We start from the raw sequence: 5,428 nt of genomic DNA on the forward strand, positions 1-5,428 counted from the left end.
CATTTGTAACAAGTTATTCTAAGCAATCAGACTGAATTGTACACAGATTATACGAACTGATGTTATTTTACAAAAATAGAAATGATAAATTTTAAATGGAAGCATAAGCTATGGTGTTATCACATTGTTTATGTCATTGTGAATTAAGTTACAGCTGATTTTATATGAAGTACAAAGACTGTGAGGAAGTTTTCTGTTATTGTACAATATACAATCCCAGCTAGATAATAATAAGTTAATGAGACTGATAATTGGAAACAAAAACAGAATAGAAACCCACACTGTTATTTAAGTCTGATTTTTTACACCAGTGACAGAGGAAGAAGATCTAATTAAAAGATATGCCAGCACGTTTAAAACCAAACCTATACAGATATTGCAAATTAGATCACATTGTCATTTTGCAAGCTGTTCCAGACAAACCACCAGTTTGGCTTAATTACGTGATTACTTTGATGTTCTGCAAGTGTATCCGTTTCATCATAATTTGCCAGGAACTTGCAAAGGAGATGACATGCATAACATTGAACTATTCCTTAATACAAAGCAAAAGGCACAATGAGATCCAATTCCTAGAGGATCAAAACAGATATAGCCTAGGTGAAAATAAAGCCTATTTTAAAGAGTAAACATTATTAACTATTGGATGATCTTCTGTAGGGTGTTTGTCAATTCTGTCTTCCATTACTATAAGTTTTGAAATTAAGAGTGAATAACCTTCTAAATGTTTCACTATGACCCTGACTGAGAACTCATTAACTGAACTGTTTCATAGGAGTCTGTTCTGTGTCTTACTTCTTACTAGATTACTTCTTACTTCTTACTAGATTATCATAATGCTCTCATTTGGACACTGAGTCTCTCTTTTAATAAATAAATAAATAGTAATTATTTATATTTTATATTTTAAGAGAGATGTAAAAACAGTGCATCTATTGTTTTTATTTTTAAAGGATCAGTACAAAAATTTGTACTGAGAACAGACTTCTGAGGGTATAATGGATATTATCTCCTTTTTACAGACAGAATGAGTTTCATAGACATTGAGTTGTTAGGTCTAAATTCAAACAGTATGCGAGCAACAAAATGAAAACTTCCAACCACCATTCCTGGCTCCGGTGCTTGTACCATTGCATTACATGTATTTACAAAGTTTTATCAAACCGCTGTAAAGATGTTTCCTGCAGGTATTCTGAACATTTGTAAACATGGTTTCAAAGTACTCTCAAGCTCTATTTTAGTTTTTCTTACACTAATTCTAACAGAACGGATAAACTTCACTGAAGAATAGCAATGTATTAATAGTGAAGATCATATTACTAAGCTAGTTATAATATTAAGCTAGTTATAATAAGAATAGCTGTTCTTACTGGAAAAGGGAAATATTCATTTTATATATATGGAAAAATATACACAAGACTCACCATTTTTTACCAATCCTTTCCTGGGGAATTTGGGTCTTTGAATAGCAAGAAAACCACACTCCTCTGTGCTGTTATAGATCCTTTTAACTAGCAAGTAGGTGATGTAAAACAAACATTGGGCCTTTAACTTTGTATATTAAAATTTCCGTTGCCTGCTTCTACACCAGTAAGAAAACATGAAACCATTAATAGCAGAGATGCACTCTGTTGGTATCTAAATTTTCCTTTATTCAGTCCATAAAGGCTATCATCTCAACTCATTGATACAACTAGCAGCCTGATACAAAGCAAAGCTAGACTCAAAATATCACCACTTCCTTTTTTAAAAAATCCTGACTGCCGAAATTAATAATAAGAAGAAAGACATACCAGAATCAGATAAATCAGATACCTCATGCTGCATAAATTAACAAATGACTTGTAAATAACTAGTTACCAATTGACTAAATGTTAAATATTCTAAGATTTGTAATACAGTGTAAAATTAAGTTTAGGAAAATTCTGTTGCAAATAAACTTGAATCTTTTAGGAATCGTTTTCCATCTATTAGTTTTTTTTTAAAAAAAAAAAGAGAGAGAGAGAGCTGGAGTGGGGGAGAAGCTAGCAACAACATAACAACATAGTACAGTCATTTCTTAGATTTTAGGTGAGGGAATAATGTACGCCCTAGAAAAGCAAGTATACTTTTGAGTGAGTGTACCAAATTCAGGTGCTGAGGAAGCAGCAAGCACAGATTGCCACAGTGCTGTGAGAAGTGAGGTGTAGCTGCTTTGTGCCAGACACAGCTGTTTCAGCTGGCTCCACTGACCCCACCACAGGGTGCAGTCAGGCCCCTCAACCATGGGCAAGTGCCTTGGGATGAAGAAAGCTTGGAAATCCAAAATGCTGCCTGGCATTAAGAGGAAAAGAGTGAGAAACAATCCTGCAAGTAGCTCGGGGAGGAGGTGCATCCAGCAGAGTTCATTGTGCTGTTCTGGAGAGCCTGTGCTGGAGCAGGGAAAGGTGTGAGGAGGAAAGGTCAGCAGAGACGATCAGCTCTGAGACAGTTAGAAGGGTCAGAAATGGAGGGGTGGCGTAGGCCTGAAAAGCAGGCAGTAACATAGGCTCTGTGCTCTCTGTGTTTGTTTCTCTCCATCTCATGTTATTTGTTTGGAAACAAATTACTTTTCCCCAAGCTAAATCCGTTTTGACCATGATCACAATCTGTAAGTAATCTCTATGCCATCAGGTTTTCACTTAATTTGGAAATTTAGGAAACTATGAGCTACGGTGTTATGACAGAATATATTCCCCACATAACCTGCAGTGCTTTAAATAAGCTAGTCTAAAAATTCTGCAAATTAAGTGAATAGTTTACTTAAAACGTTTTAGTTTTAGTTAAAACATTTTAAAAAAGAGAATGTTGTTTTGTAATATCTTTTTTTTCCTCAGTTCTGTTTCTGTGCATCTAGATAGCCATGTTATCATTGTATGTATTTCCAAAACCTGAGACAAAGTTCTATTTGGCTTTTATTGATTATTTGAAATCAATTTTTAGGGATCAGATCCATCATATAAACTATATTTTAAATATTGATTATTTTAACATTTGAAATGCAAAGCAAGAAAATGTAAAGCTTGAAGTGGCAAAAGAGAGAGGTTCTGTGGCTAAGACAAGTTCAGAAGTGAGGATGTCCAGACTCCACGCCCAGTGCTGAGGTTTTTTATTAACTAAATATTTGGCAAAAATTTGTATTCTAAATTTTTAAAGTGCCTAGTCTCACATCTCTTCAGTGTGCTCCCCTGCTTTAATCAGACTGTTTCCTCACCTACAAGTGGTATTGCTGATTAGTTCTCTCAAATTTTACATGTACATGTAAGTGGTTTTTCTTCATTTGAAAAGAAAGCACAATTCTCAGAATGTTTGGCTTTACATGAAATCATTGGATGGCCTTGCTAAATCTGAATAAATGCCATGGAGCAATAAATTTAATAAATAAATCACAAAAAATAAAAATAAAATAAAAATAAAAATATGTATTTGAAATGAATCTTCTACGGGTATCTCAACCAGAAAAGGTGAGTCCAAGAGGGTGTACCCCCCCGAAAGAGTGACACAGGCAAGATGGTAACAGCAGATAAGGAGAAGGCTGAGGTACTCAAAAAATTTTTACCTCAGCCTGTTCTGATGAGTGCACAGCACAGCACACAGCCCTCAAAATACTGGTTCACAGTGAGGGGATTGGAGAAGAAACATCCTTCCCGCTGTAAACAAAGATCAGGTTCAGGATCACCTGAGGAATCTGAACATCCACAAGACTATGAGTCCTGATGAGATGCATCCCAGAGTCCTGACGGAATTGGCTGATGTAGTTGCCAAGCATCAAACATATTAGAAAAGCCATGTCAGTCAACTGAATGCCCTGGATACTGGGAAAAAGACAACATCACACCAATTTTTAAGAAAGTAAAAAGGACAACACCAGAAACTAGCAACCTGTCAGTATCTCTCGTGTGCCAGAGAAGGTTGTGGAACAGATCCTTCCAGAAGATATGCTAGGGCACATGGAAGACAGAGAGGTGATACGGGAGAACCAGCATGGCTTCACCAAGGGCAAATCCCGCTTGACCAACCTACTGGCCTTCTATGATAGTGTCCCTGTGTCAATGGATAAGGGAAGAGTCATTAATGTCTGTGTGGACTTCAGTAAGACTTTTGACATGGTACCCCACAACTTCCTTCCCTCCAAATTGGAAAGATATGGATTTGATGGGTGGACTGCTTGACGGACGAAGAACTGGCTGCAGGATCGAGTCCAAAGAGTGATGGCCAATGCCTCAATGTCTGGATGGATATAAGTGATGAATGGTGTCCCTCAGAGGCTGGTGCTAGTTTTCTACTAGAGAAAGCCAGTCTGGTTTCTTTTGAGGAGACAATATTCAACAAAGAGCTGAAAATACTTCTGCAGCTTTTTCAGTTTATGTTCACTTGGATAATTTATTTGCACAGAAGAATAGCAAGAAGTATGAATCACTCTCTTTAAGGGACAAACCAGTAATTTTAAACTCCTGTATGGTAACTACACTGAAGAATTATTTCAGCAGCAATATCACCAATATTGCATACTAATTTACAGTTCCTTACTTATGAATACATGAACGGAAATTATTCTCACAGCTAATCCAGTTCTTATGAAAAAAAGCCAAATCAGTGTAAATTTCTTTTCAGAAAGTCAAAGGTGACCCCTCCAAAAAGAAGCTGATGAAAAATGATGAGAAATCTGCTTCAGGTAGAAGCATGGGGAATAAACAAACCGCACCAAGTGATAAAGCCTGAAAAACTTCATCAAGCAAAATAGAAGCAATCCAGGAAATTTGGAAAAACAACCACAACAACAACAAACAAAAATAAAACAAAACAAACTTAAGAACTCGAGAAAACAGAGGGTAAAGATGAGAAAGAGTGATAATGGTCCTAATCAAGAAACAACTAAAAAAGAAAACCTGAAGAAAACCTGAAGTGGTAAAAGCTTGAGTTGTAGTTTTAGATTAAACAAAAGGAAATCAAGGCCACACTAGGGCAGTTAGAAGGGAAAGGTTTAATAAACCACAGATGTAGAGGAACAAAGAGTGTATTATTCAAGATAAAGTGTAGTTTAGAGAATACATGAGTAGAGAGGATATCTTGTCTTTTGGAAAGATGAAGGAAAAGAGATTGCAAGAACACATGGTTCTGCTGGAGAGAATACAGTGAGCTCTTGAACTCTGAAAGAATACAGAAATTGCTGAAAGGGAGTGTCATGAGAGAGAATGTGTACAAATAATGTATGAGCCAGAAGAATGCTTGCAAAGAGAAAGGGAGCAATTAGAAATAGAAAGGTAAAATCTAGAGGGAAAGGATGGAATGAGAGCATTTTGAAAGAGAGCAAGTTCTTATTGAACAGGAACATCAAAAAGAAGCAGAGTGAATTGCTTATGAAAGGAAGGCACTTCATGGACAACAACTTCATTATGAACAGGGAAAG

The sequence above is a fragment of the Phasianus colchicus genome, unplaced genomic scaffold (assembly GCF_987193195.1).
Source record: "Phasianus colchicus unplaced genomic scaffold, bPhaCol1.hap1.1 HAP1_SCAFFOLD_56, whole genome shotgun sequence".
NCBI lineage: Eukaryota > Metazoa > Chordata > Aves > Galliformes > Phasianidae > Phasianus > Phasianus colchicus.